The 15,201-nt window shown below is 38.7% G+C and overlaps 1 protein-coding gene across 1 annotated transcript in view; it reads right to left on the reverse strand.

Moving 5' to 3' along the window:
* LOC102925212 (transmembrane 9 superfamily member 2-like) overlaps positions 1 to 15,201 on the reverse strand; it is a 75,931-nt gene that overhangs the window by 19,793 nt on the left and 40,937 nt on the right. The gene's annotated exons all lie outside the window — the stretch shown is intronic.

Genomic DNA, 15,201 nt, shown 5'->3' on the forward strand with positions numbered 1-15,201 from the left:
GAAAATGTCATAAACATGTTTAATGCAAATATCAGAACATTCTTTTGGTGAGAATAGTTAAAATGTTAAACCCTAGAAACACACTACATCACAATGCACAAATTGGTCCTTAAGCTGAGACTTAAACATGCTCTCATGCAACAGTAATTTGTTATAGGACATGATTTATAGGTCCTCTCATCTTTATATCTTCAAAATCTAGCAGAATTTAAATAAGGTATAGATTAATATATCAATATACAATATAATGAACCCAATGAAGAAACAACATATATGGAAAACAGACTTTGGAACCTAGACTGAAATAGCCTGTATGATGCACTCAAAATCAACATAACAACTGTCAAATGAACTGGTTACATCACCAGGCAATATTAATTGTGTCTCTGTTTGTTCCAGATAAATTTGTGTACTGATAAGAGTAAGGGTCAGTGTGGGGAATACTATAATTGTTTTAGAATACCCAAAAAACAAGTTGAAAAAGTACAGACAGTGAGTAACTTATGGAAGTCTCTGAGCATTGAGGAAAACAGACTATTCCATCAAAGTCCAGGATGAACTAAAGAGGTATTCATCCCATTTAAAGACCATCCTACTTTCAAGAGGTCTTTCTCACTTTTCCTTAATCTATGTTTGCCCTGCTCAAAAATAAAAATAAAAAATGAGCTGAAGAGGTTTAAACTCCAATTTGTTACAATTAAATGCAATTTCTCAGAAAGATTATGTATATGTACATGTGTTGGGGGAGTCAACCTATGGGAAAAGATGACAAAACCAAGGAGCCAAAAATAGTCTGTATAATGTGGTAGTTAAAACATAAAGGGGATTGCCATAAAAGATATAAAGACCTAACTAACTAGAGTCTGACTAAAGATAGCATATTGAACTCATCATGTATTTGAATCTGCTTCCTTTTTAAAACACTGATAAAAATTATAGTAAAGGAATTATAAGAGACCACAATTGCAAAAATTTAGAGATATAGGGAAGAAAAACTTTGGAACAAATTTTAGCTCTAGGCAGTGGCTGGAAAAAATAGTAACTAAGTCAATAATGGGAGAAAGCTGCCATCCAATCTCACAACAGGGAAAGCTGAGAGGCAATAGTATTTATATTGAGAGCTTCAAAAAGGCTGAGGAATGCTCAGAGGCCAAGTCCTTCTCTATGTGTGCATAGAAGAGACTTATGAAAGTCAGCCTAAGAAGTTAAGAAACCTACAAATTTCCATTCCCACTAGTCACAGCCCAATAATAACCTCCCTTCCCCCACCTCAGCAGAAGACTTCTTGTGAAGAAGCCTTCAAACTCAGGAGAATGATTTCAAAAATCTATCATAAGGCATCCTTGGAGCAATTAGCAGAGATATTACAACCATAAAACAAGAAGAGGAAATCTTAAGGACTTTTGAGGTAATAAAAGAGCTCTTGGGAGTTAAAAATATGACAAGAGAAATTAAAACCTCAATAAAATGGTTAAGAGATGGATCTGATAAAATGTCTTAAAAAAACAGCACAACAGAACAGCAAAAACATAACAAGAGGACAATACCACATAGAAAAAAATTAGAGTTCCAGGAAAGGCGCAAAGCTACACAGAGAAACCCTGTCTTGAAAAAAAAAATTAGATGAATAACCCAGAGGGCAGGAATTAAAGGTGTGTGCCACCACTCCAGGCTCATAACAGGCTCTTTCTATGGGCCTTGTTTGAGACAAATGTCTACCTTTGACTATCCTCTGAAAACATCTCTATAGTAAGGTAACGATCCCCGAACTCTCCCAGCAATCATATCCATCACCAGAGAGAGGGAACGTATTAGCAGCCACCCTGTGATACACAACCAGTTAAACATTGATTCTACTTTTCAGGAAATAACTTCCATTTTAAGTTCTCTGAAGGTCCATTCCAAAAACTAGAATTCTAATGTTGCCTTCATATTTGCTATCTCTTTTCAATGCCTTATTCAGGAACACTGTACTGGATACTTTCTCTTTTTCAATTATAAGTTACTTCATTATTTTTAAACTAATTTCTACTATTTGTTCTTTCATTTTACTATTTGTCCTTCACTATCCCTCACCCCTGCTTGCATTTAAGATCTTTTCTAGCAATGTGCTTTCAGTAGGTATATCTATCTACTCTTTAAATGGTTATATTCTCCTGTAAATACAACTTCAATTTCTCTCAAACGACAACAAAACCTCTACTTCACGTCTTTAAAATGTTTTGTACCTTATAAGGAAGACTGGTTTTCCATGATTTAACCATACTCCTCAAAACACTTTTAATACCTTTCTGCTCTAATGAATTTGTTTAGCCATAATATTCCTTTGCCGAATTTCCTTCTTTTGAGATTCATTTCAGCTGTTATCATTCCTTAACCAGAAAATTACGTCTCACTTGACAAATCATAACCTCCTTTCTTAGACATAAACTCAATTAAACCATCTCAACAATTTTCCTTTAGGAAGTATGCTCTAGAATGTTAATATGAGGTTAAATAAATCTATAACTATTCTGTATCATCATGCTTTTGCTTCCTGAAAATTTCTTCCTATGCCAACCTTATTATTTCTAAACTTTTAAAAGCATGATAAGCAGAACATCTAGAGTTAAACTTGAGTCACCTGGGTCCCCCTTTCACGTGAAACAGTTATTTACATATTCATAAAGTATCTACTGATGTTCAAAGATAGATAAACAAAAAAACTTGCTTCTAAAAAAAGATAACCTAGTGATAGTCAAAGACAAATAAATTATAATGCAACATGAGAAATACTAGGGCAGAATAATGAACAGAGGGAGCTAAGAAACTAGAAAAGGACAAAACATTTTACAGCTCAAAAAACAATTCCACAATCCATCAGTTCATTTATTTCTCCAAACAACATTGCAGCATGGTTACTACAGGCAAGGAAATGGATATTCAGAGAAGCTATGGGACTTACCAAAGTCACTCAACCAGTACTGAATGTGACAGTTCAAGCTTTCTTCCAGTTTAATGTCTCAATATATACCCATCAAATCATGTTGCTTCTTCCTTGTCTATCACTTTATGTTTTCTTCTGCAGTGCTAGGCCTTAACTCAGGCTCTTGTATACGCTAGTCAATCGCTATTTTATCATTGACTTATACTTTTAGCCTAATATTTATCACTTTTAGGGTTACATAGAGGAAAAGCTATTACTAGCATATAGCCTTATTGCAAATAATTTTAAATCCATTTATAAATTGAGAAACTGAAATTCTCTTTCAAATTAGTATATTTTAAGAGATAAGAATTCTAGTACTTTATGATGCTTATCAACTGCATATATCATGTCTGGTTTATGAATTTAAAACTGCATTCTCTTTTCCAGTACTGTGTAGAAAACAGAAACTATGTTTATCTCTCAACTCATAAAAAAATTGACTCATAAAAGACCTAAAACTCGGAGGCTTCTACAGGACAATATAGGGGGAACTGATTCAAGATTTATGAAGAATAGGACTCCAAAAGCTCAGAAAACAGTAACAAGATTTGATAAATGGGATTACATAAAAATAAAATGCTTCTGCACAGTAAAAGAAACAATCGACACAATGAAGCAAGTCTGCAGAATGGAACAAAATCTTTGCCAAATATTCAACTGACATATAACATAGAAAATTAAAGCAAAAGCCCAGCTAATCCTACTAACAATGACAATGGAGATGTTCATGTACTTTTCTCTTTTTTCTTTTTTTAAAACCATTTTTAGGGTTACAGTTTTGCTATGTGTAGCACTGTGCATAGGAACCAAACTATACAATCACTCCCACGTACTCATAAGAATATGAATGAAGAAAACTGTGGTATTTTATCCAGCCATAAAGAAACGTAAAATTAGATTGGCAGGAAAATGGGTGGAACTGAAGTTCAACATGTTAAGTGAAAAAGCCTGTCCCACAAGACAAGTATGTTTTCTTTCATGTAAGGAAGGGAATGAACAGAGATGAATTACAAGATACATAGAAAATAACAAAATGACAAGTGTCAATCCTGATTAGTATTATGTTAAATGTAAACTAACGCCATAACTTAAAGAGAGAAGTGTCAAGAGTAGAGGAGGAACAATAGGAGCAGAACATTTTGAAGAAGAGAAGGGAAAGGAACCAAGAAACAAGGACTTAACTAAGAGGCAGGTTCATATTCATTCTCCAGGAGGGCAAAAAGAAGGGAGTTAAGAGAATGTTTTACAAGATGGTGCTGTATCTCAGCAATAGAGTATTTGCCTAACATATATAAGAGCTTGAGTGTTCTCAGCATTAAAAAACAAACAAACAAAAACTGGTTTTTTTTATTAAAAGAAGACAAAACCTGAAAATACTAAAGGGGATGGAACATAAAAAATAAAAATGCAGGGAGATAGCTTGGCATTTAAGAGCACTGGCTGCTCTTCCAAGGACCTAGGTTTGATACCCAGCACCCACATGGAAGCTAACAACCAGCTGTAATTCCAGCTCCAAGGGCTCTGACGCCCTTTTCTGGCTTCTGTACGCACTGTACACCTGTAGCGCAGAGGCTTACATGCTGGAAAACACCTACATACACAAAATTAAAATAACAAAAATGCTTGGGGAGGGAAGATGAGATAGGAACACAAAAGGTGGGCAAGGAAAAGAACAAATAGGAGTTCCAAAAGATCTATTTTAAAGATCTATTTAAAGAAATATACTAAAAACCTAACATAAAATGACATTTGGCAAATTCATTCATAATTAATATAAAACCCGTGAGAATTTAGTGATTACACATGTATAAGTAGCATTGTGTGGTACAGTGACTCAAACAATACTGCTTGGGCCTAAATTCTGCCCATGCTCCCATGGATGGCCCTACACTCAGATACATACATTCAACACTAACTGTAATCAGTGGGTTATAAAGAGAAAGAGATGTCTGCATTCAGATTCCTCAGGGAAAAACAAAAAAGAGAAAGAGAAAGTATGACCTTGGGGGGTGGGAGGAATGTGGGAAATCTGGGAGAAGTTGGAAAAAGGAAAGGAATGGATATCATCAAAATATATTGTATCTATGCATGAAATTCTTGATAGATACCAAAGACAAAAATTTTAAATCATTTGTTTGGGGAATGCAGAGATGTTTAGCAGTTAATAGTGCTTCCTGAACTGGATATGGTGTAGCATAGCTGTAAGGCCACAACTTGGGAGGCAGAGATAGGAAGATACTCGCAAGCTTGAGGTTAATCTGGTTTGCATAGATAGTTCTGAGCCAGCCAGGGCTACCAAGTGAGACTGTGTCTCACTAATAGTAAGAAACTCCAAACAAGCCAGTCTGTACAGTGTGAGCGCTAATCAAGTCTGGGCTGCCCATGGTAAGTAAGACCTTGTCTCAAAAAAGAAACTAAAGGACCAATGGCATGACTCTTCCAGTAAAAGTGGCTGCTGCCCAAACCTGATGACCCAAGTCAGTCCCTGGATCCCACACTGGAAAGAGAGAACTGACTCCCAAAAGTTTTCCTCTGACCACACTCATGCTGTGGCACATGCATACCCACACTTTCTCACACACACATATCATTTACACAGGTGTGTGCATGTACTCATGTGCACATGCATACCCACACTTTCATACACACACACATCATTTACACAGGTGTGTGCATGTACTCATGTGCACATGCATACTCACACTTTCTCACACACACATCATTTACACAGGTGTGTGCCTGTACTCATGTGCATATGCATACAAACACACAAATAATAAAAATTAAATAAAAAATGTAAAAATGGAACAGAAAAAAAAAGAGAAGTGATTCCTGTTCTTTGAGGACCCAACTTTGGTTCCTAGAATCCACATCCATCTGGCAGCTCACAACTGCCTAGAACCCCAGATTCTGGAAATCTGACACTCTCTTCTGGCTAGTGCACATGCCAGCATTCACATGTGCATACTAACACACAGGCACACAGACATGCATATAAAGTAAAATTTCAAAAAAAAAAAGCATTTTTACACAAGTAAAAAGAACAGGAAAGCAGGAAATGGAAAATAAAAAAGATGTAAGAACCCATGCCGGCAGTGAGAAATGTGAGAAAAAAACAATTCACACTACAGAGCCCATAAAAGGGTCAGAAACTGATAACAGCAGGTATTCTATGAGTAACAGGAAGAGGTGGGAAGTGACTAAAGGAAGAGAATTTTGTGAAATTCTTTTGAGAAGTAAATACTTCTATCACCTCCCTCCCTCCCAGCAGATATTTAGAGGCTTTTTCTCTGGCCTAGAAAACACCAGACGGCAAAAGAATTGGCTACTATACTCAGAAATATTTAAGTAGCCAAATGCACACTAACCTTTGCAGGTTTAGACACTTTTTTTCCTCCCACATACCTCTTAGAAGACTAATAATCAGATAGTAACTCCTCAGACAGGAGACTAGAAAATACAACTCTTGGAAAAGTGACCAGACAAATATTTAAACCCTAAAGATAATGTCCTAAGAGGTTTCCAGAAAAAAAGAAAGAAAAGAATAGGGGGCACATGATAGAAGCAAGATATTCAATGACCTCCTCTGGTCTCTACACATGCACATATCAGAGAGAGAGAGAGAGAGAGATTGAGAGAGAGAGAAAGAGAGAGAGAGAGAGAGAGAGAGAGAGAGAGAGAGAGAGAGAGAGAGAGAGAGAGCAAATTAAGACAAAACAGAAACTAGAGTGTCTGGTTCAATTGACAGAGAAGTTCTGAGTCTCTACATGTCACTATATATTGGTAGTATTTATTATTTTATTCCCACACATTTAACAGGGTCTCCCTATGTAGCCCAGCCTGGCCAAGACCTCCTGATATAGAATATGCTGGCCTCAAACTTGAGGTGATCCTCCTGCCTCAGTCTCCTAAACACTGGGATTGTGACATGTGCCATTATGCCTGAATATCCCACATATACATATATAAAAATATGCATACATACATATACATAAATATCAGCAGTTGTTAGGCCTTTGAAGAAGACATGATAAATAGAGGCTAAAAACAATTTTCAAAAGGGGAAAGTAAACTTAAAAGAAATGGCACTATCCATCAAAAAGTATATGCAGTTAGCTCATTAGTATCTTAACCCATGAGACACAGACAAGATATTTGGGTGTGCATATGAGAGAGAAATGTACCCTGTAGGCTGAGGTGCTTCAACATTTGGTCCCCAGTTGGTGGTGATGTTTGGAGATGTTATAGCACTTTTAGGAGGTATGATCTTGCTAGAAGATGCATGTTTGCTGTGGGATGGTCTTTCTGTATGCTGTGAATATGCGTTGCCCTCACTGGTTGACAAATAAAGCTGTATGGCCAATCCCAAGGCAGAATAAGGTTAGGTGGTACAATCAAATTGAAGATGGAGAGTAAGAAGGACAGAGTCGGGACAGACACCAGCCAGCCACCGAGGAAGCAAAACATGTAAAAACTGAGGTAACAAGCCACAAACCATGTGACAAAGCATAGATGAGAAATATGGGTTAATTTAAATATAAGAGCTAGTTAGTAATAAGCCTGAGCTACTTGGCCAAACATAAGTAATATAACCCTCTGAGTGATTATTTGGAAATAGCTATGGGATGGGGCAGGACAGAGAAAAGCCTCTGTTTAACACATCACTGGAGAGGGCTTTAAGAATGTATAGCTTTAGCCTACTTCAAATTTGTTCTCCCTATGCTTTTGTGCTTGTGGTTGAAGATGTGATCTCTCAGTTTCCTGCTCCAGGCACCCGTCGCCATCCCTCCTTATCATTGTAGACTCTCCCCATGGGATCATCAGCAAAAACAAAGGCAAAAGCAAACAAAACCTTGTCCTTCCTATAAGTTACCTTGTTCATGTTTTATGACAGCAATAGAAAAGATACGTGCTAAGTAATTGCTGTGTCAGTAATACGCTTTTCTGTCCCTGACAAGCTATATTTTAAAGGAACATTCAGAAAACAAAAAGATGTTCAATGTGGTGATGCACATATGTAATTTCAGTACTTGAGAAACTTGAGTACTTGAGAAAGAAGATTGACTCAAGTTGAGCCTGGTCAGGGTAACATAGCAAGACCTTGTCTCAAAAACAAACAAAAAATGAATAAATTAAAAACTCAATAGTGATAATGCAAAAGAAGCAGTAAAAAATTTGAAATCTAGAAAGTGGAACAAAAGCTGGGTGTGGTGCTTCAAATCTCAGTACTTGGGAGAAGAGGCAGGGGTTGTTACAAACATGAGGCCAACTGGACATACATAGCAAGTTCCAGCCCAGCAAGGGCCACATAGAAGTGAGACCATGTCTCAATAAAACAAAACAAAATTCAAATCAGCCCGGGGAAAGATCTCAATAGAAAAGCACCTGCCTTGCATGTACAAGGCTTTGGTTTTAATTCCCAGTTCTGCAAAATAAAATAAAATAAAATAAAATAAAATAAAATAAAAAATAAAATAAAATAAAATAAAATAAAATAAAATAAAATAAAATAAAATAAAAGTAATATAATTCATACAAAATAAAAAGCACATCTATAGGTAGACAGGCCCGGCGGCAGAGACAAGCAGACGCAGGTAGGCCTGCGGCGGCGGCCCGCGGAGGTAGATGGGTCCAGCAGCAGCCCGCTGAGGTAGACGGGCCCAGCGGCGGCAGCCGACAGAGATATTCAGGCCCGGCGGCAGCCGGCAGAGACATTCAGTCCCAGCGGCGGCCCACAGAGGTAGACAGGCCCGGGGGCAGAGACAAGCAGACGCAGGTAGGCCTGCGGCGGGGGCCGGTGGAGGTAGACGGGCCCAGCGGCGGCAGCTGACAGGGATATTCAGACCCAGCGGCAGCTGGCAGAGACATTCAGGCCCAGCGGCGGCCCACAGAAGTAGACGGGCCCAGCGGCGGCCCGCTGAGGTAAACGGGCCCGGCGGCAGCGGCCGACAGGGACATTCGGGCCCGGCAGCAGCCGGCAGAGACATTCAGGCCCAGCGGCGGCCCACAGAGGTAGACAGGCCCGGCGGCAGAGACAAGCAGACGCAGGTAGGCCTGCGGCGGCGGCCCGTGGAGGTAGACGGGCCCAGCAGCAGCCCGCTGAGGTAGACGGGCCCAGCGGCGGCAGCCGACAGAGATATTCAGGCCCGGCGGCAGCCGGCAGAGACATTCAGGCCCAGCGGCGGTCCACAGAGGTGGACAGGCCCGGCGGCGAAGACAGGCAGACGCAGGTAGGCCTGTGGCGGCGGCCTGTGGAGGAAGACAGGCCCAGCGGCAGCCCGCTGAGGTAGACGTGCAGCGGCCGACAGGGACATTCAGGCCCGGTGGCGGCCCCCAGAGGCAGACAGACCCAGCGGCAGCTGACAGGGACATACAGGCCCGGCGGCGGACCGCAGAGGTAAACAGGCCCAGGGACGGAGACAAGCAGACACAGCTTGGAACAGGGACGCCCCTAACCCCAACATCTGGGGAAGAAGCTATCTCCGTGGGTCAGAACCAGAACGAATCTGAACACTCCGTCTGAGGACAACCCAGGGCCCAGCTGCTGATCCTGTGAAACCCAACAACTTGGAGGTGTTGGTGAGACTACCCTGCTCAGCTGAAACCCATCTGGGAGAGGATTCAGATGCCTACAGTTTAAAGTCTGAAGAAACAAGATCAGCTGAGGAGTTGACAAATGAACAAAAAGTGACCTGAGAACACAGAAGAAGGCGCTACCCAGACACCAAACCAGATCACCAGAATCATAAGTATATAATTCACCGATCGAAATCAGCTGCCCCTGAAGAAATAGCCCAAAAGCACCAATTTAACCAAGAACCCCTACTAAACCAAGACTAAAAATTAGAACAAGAGAGGCACTCTCAGACACAGACACCACCTGCACCTCACAGAGGAAGAGATGAGTAGGCGCCAGTGCAAAAATACAGGCAACAACATAAAGACCTATATGGCAACATCAGAACCTAGTGATTCTACACCTGCAAGACCTAAACATACCATGACAGAAGAAACAGAAGAAATCAACCCTAAAAATGACATTAAGAAGATGATAGAGGCCCTTAAAGAAGAAATAAAACATTCCCTCAATGAGGAAATAAAAACTTTCCTTAAAGAGGAATTGAAAAACTACCTTAAAGAGGAAATAAAAACTTTCCTTAAAGAGGAAATAAAAAACTCCCTTAAAGAGGAAATAAAAACTTCCCTTAAAGAGAAAATGAAAAACTCCATTAAAGAGGAAATAAAAAACTCCCTTAAAGAAATGGAAGAAAAAACGAACAAAAAATGGGAAGAAATCAAAGAAAGCCAAGAAAGAGCAATTAAACAGATGAAAGAAACATTCCAAGATCTGAAAAATGAATTTGAGACAATAAAGAAAACACATGCTGAGGGAATGCTGGAAATAGAAATCCTGACAAAACGAACAGGAACTACAGAAACAAGCATAACCAACCGATTGCAAGAGATGGAACAGAGAATCTCTGACACTGAAGACACGATAGAGAAAATAGATTCGTCAGTCAAAGAAAACAATAAAGACAAAAAAGTCCTAACACAAAACGTCCAGGAAATTTGGGACACCATGAAAAGACCAAACCTAAGAATAATAGGGATAGAAGAAGGAGAAGAATACCAACTCAAAGGCACAGAAAATATATTCAACAAAATCATAGAAGAAAACTTTCCTAACCTAAAGAAAGAAATACCTATGAAGATACAAGAAGCTTACAGAACACCGAATAGGCTGGATCCAAAAAAAAAGTCCCCTCGCCACATAATAATCAAAACACTAAACACACAGAATAAAGAAAAAATATTAAGAGCTGCAAAGGAAAAGGACCAAGTAACATATAAAGGCAAACCCATCAGAATAACACCAGACTACTCAATAGAGACTATGAAAGATAGAAGATCATGGACAAACCTCATGCAGACACTAAGAGACCATGGATGCCAACCCAGACTATTATACCCATCAAAACTCTTAATCACCATAGGCGAAGTAAACAAAATATTCCAGGATAAAACCAGATTTAATCAATACCTGTCCACAAACCCAGCCCTACAGAAAGCACTAGAAGGGAAAATTCAACCCAAAGAAGCTAAACACATCCATGAAAAATCAAGCAATAGATAATCCTACACCAACATACACCACAGAAGGACAACACAACACAACCAAAAAAATAACAGGAATTAACAATCACTGGTCATTAATATCCATCAATATCAATGGTCTCAACTCACCTATAAAAAGACACAGACTAACAGAATGGATTAGAAAACAGGACCCATCCATATGCTGCATACAAGAAACACACCTTAACTCCAAAGACAGACACTACCTCCGAGTAAAGGGCTGGGAAAAGGTTTTCCAAGCAAATGGACCTAAGAAACAAGCAGGTGTAGCTATCCTAATATCTAATAAAATAGACTTCAAACTAAAATCAATCAAAAGAGACCAGGATGGACATTACATATTCATCACAGGAAAAATCCACCAAGATGAAGTCTCGATTCTAAACATTTATGCTCCAAATACAAAAGCACCCACATTCATAAAAGAAACACTACTAAAGTTTAAAACGCACATCAAACCCCACACATTAGTAGTGGGAGATTTTAACACACCACTCTCACCAAAAGATAGATCTACCAGACTGAAACTTAACAAAGAAATAAAGGACCTAACAGATGTTATGACTCAAATGGACCTAATAGATATATACAGAATATTCCATCCTAACACAAAAGAATATACCTTCTTCTCAGCACCCCATGGAACCTTCTCAAAAATTGACCACATGCTTGGACACAAAACAAATCTCAACAGATACAAAAAAATTGGAATAACCTCCTGTATTTTATCAGACCACCAAGCCTTAAAGTTAGAACTCAATAACAACAAAAATTATAGAAAACCCACAAACTCATGGAAACTGAATAATACCCACCTGAAACATCAATGGGTCAAGGAAGAAATAAAGACAGAAATTAAAGAGTTCCTAGAATTCAATGAAAATGAAAGTACAACATACCCAAACTTATGGGACACTATGAAAGCAGTGCTAAGAGGAAAATTCATAGCTCTAAATGTACACATAAAGAAGATGGAGCAATCCCATACCAATGAATTAACAGCACAACTGAAAGCTCTAGAACAAAAAGAAACAAACTCACCCAGGAGAAATAGACGCCAGGAAATAATCAAATTGAGGGCTGAAATCAACGAAATAGAAAACAAGAGAACAATACAAAAAATCAATGAAACAAAGAGTTGGTTCTTTGAAAAAATCAACAAGATAGACAAACCACTAGCCAAATTAACCAAAAGGCAAAGAGAGAACACCCAAATTCACAAAATCAGAAATGAAAAGGGAGACATAACAACAGACAATGAGGAAATCCAGAGAATCATCAGATCATACTTCAAAAACCTGTACTCCACAAAAATGGAAAACCAGGAAGAAATGGACAATTTTCTGGATAAATACCAAATACCAAAATTAAATCAAGACCAGATAAACCATTTAAATAGACCAATAACCCCTAAAGAAATAGAAACAGTCATCAAAAGTCTCCCAACTAAAAAAAGCCCAGGACCAGATGGTTTCAGTGCAGAATTCTACCTGACTTTCAAAGAAGAACTAATACCAATCCTCTTCAAAGTGTTCCACACAATAGAAACAGAAGGAACACTACCAAACTCTTTTTATGAGGCTACAATTACCCTGATACCAAACCACACAAAGATGCAACAAAGAAAGAGAACTACAGACCAATCTCCCTCATGAACATTGATGCAAAAATATTCAACAAAATATTGGCAAACCGAATCCAAGAATACATCAAAACAATCATCCATCACGACCAAGTAGGATTCATCCCAGGGATGCAAGGATGGTTCAACATACGGAAATCAGTCAATGTAATACACCATATAAACAAACTGAAAGAAAAAAACCACATGATCATCTCCCTAGATGCTGAAAAAGCCTTTGACAAAATCCAACACCCCTTCATGATAAAGGTCTTAGAAAGAATAGGAATACAAGGAACATTTCTAAACATAATAAAAGCAATTTATAGCAAGCCAACAGCAAACATCAAATTAAATGGAGAGAAACTCAAAGCGATACCACTAAATTCAGGAACAAGACAAGGCTGTCCACTCTCCCCATATTTATTCAATATAGTACTAGAAGTTCTAGCTAGAGCAATAAGACAACAAAAGGAGATCAAAGGGATACAAATTGGCAAGGAAGAAGTCAAACTTTCACTATTTGCAGATGATATGATAGTATACATAAGTGACCCCAAAAACTCTACCAGGGAACTTCTACAGCTGATAAACTCCTTCAGTAAAGTGGCAGGATACAAGATCAACTCAAAAAAATCAGTAGCCCTCCTATACACAAATGATAAAAGGGCTGAGAAAGAAGTCAGAGAAACATCACCCTTTACAATAGCCACAAATAATATAAAATACCTTGGGATAACACTAACTAAACAAGTGAAAGACCTTTTTGATAAGAACTTTAAATCTCTAAAGAAAGAAATTGAAGAAGATATCAGAAAATGGAAGGATCTCCCATGCTCATGGATAGGTAGGATTAACATAGTAAAAATGGCAATCTTACCAAAAGCAATCTACAGATTCAATGCAATCCCCATCAAAATCCCAACACAATTCTTCACAGACTTGGAAAGAAAAATACTCAACTTTATATGGAAAAACAAAAGACCCAGGATAGCTAAAAGAATCCTATACGATAAAGCAACCCTTGGAGGCATCACCATCCCGGACCTCAAACTCTACTATAGAGCTATAGTAATAAAAACAGCTTGGTACTGGTATAAAAACCGACATACGGACCAATGGAATCGAATTGAAGACCCTGACATTAATCCATGCACATATGAACACCTGGTTTTTGACAAAGGAGCCAAAACTATACAATGGAACAAAGAAAGTATCTTCAACAAATGGTGCTGGCATAACTGGATGTCAATATGTAAAAGATTACAAATAGATCCATATCTGTCACCATGCACAAAACTCAAGTCCAAGTGGATCAAAGACCTAAACATAAATCCAGTTACACTAAACTTAATAGAAAAGAAGATAGGAAGCACTCTTGAACGCATTGGCACTGGAGACCATTTCCTAAATAAAACACCGACAGCACAGACCCTGAGCACAACCATTAATAAATGGGACCTCTCAAAACTGAGAAGCTTTTGCAGGGCAAAAGACACAGTCAATAAGACAAAAAGACAGCCAACAGATTGGGAAAAGATCTTCACCAACCCCACATCTGACAGAGGATTGATCTCCACAATATATAAAGAACTCAAGAAACTAGACATCAAAGCACTGAACAGTCCAATTAAAAAATGGGCTAAAGAGCTAAACAGAGAATTCACAAAACAAGAACTACAAATGGCTGAAAGACATTTAAAGAAATGCTCAACATCCTTAATCATCAGAGAAATGCAAATCAAAACGACTCTGAGATACCACCTTACACCTGTTAGAATGGCTAAGATCAAAAACACCAATGACAACCAATGTTGGAGAGGATGTGGAGCAAAGGGAACACTCCTCCACTGTTGGTGGGAATATAAACTTGTACAACCACTATGGAAATCAGTATGGCGGTTTCTCAGAAAATTAGGAATCGAACTACCTCAAGACCCAGCCATCCCACTCTTGGGCATATACCCAAAGAATGCTGATACATACCATAAAGATACATGCTCAGCTATGTTCATAGCAGCACTATTTGTAATAGCCAGAACCTGGAAACAACCTAGATGCCCATCAACGGAAGAATGGATGAAAAAAATGTGGTACATATACACAATGGAGTACTACTCAGCAGAGAAAAACAATGAAAGCATGAAATTTGCAGGCAAATGGATGGAACTAGAAAATATCATCCTGAGTGAGGTAACCCAAACCCAGAAAGACAGTTATGGTATGTACTCACTCATTGGTGGATTCTAGATATAAAATGAACAATCAGACCACAACCCATAGAACCATAGAGGCTATATATATATATAGCATGGAGGTCCGTAGGACGACTGTGGCATATAATAAATTTCAGTTTTACTCAATTATTGAAAAAAAAATAGCCAAATGAATGGAAACACATGAACTATGAACCAAAGACTGAGGGGCTCCCAGCTGGATCAGGCCCTCTGAATAGGTGAGACAGTTGATTGGC

This window comes from Peromyscus maniculatus, chromosome X (genome assembly GCF_049852395.1).
Source record: "Peromyscus maniculatus bairdii isolate BWxNUB_F1_BW_parent chromosome X, HU_Pman_BW_mat_3.1, whole genome shotgun sequence".
NCBI lineage: Eukaryota > Metazoa > Chordata > Mammalia > Rodentia > Cricetidae > Peromyscus > Peromyscus maniculatus.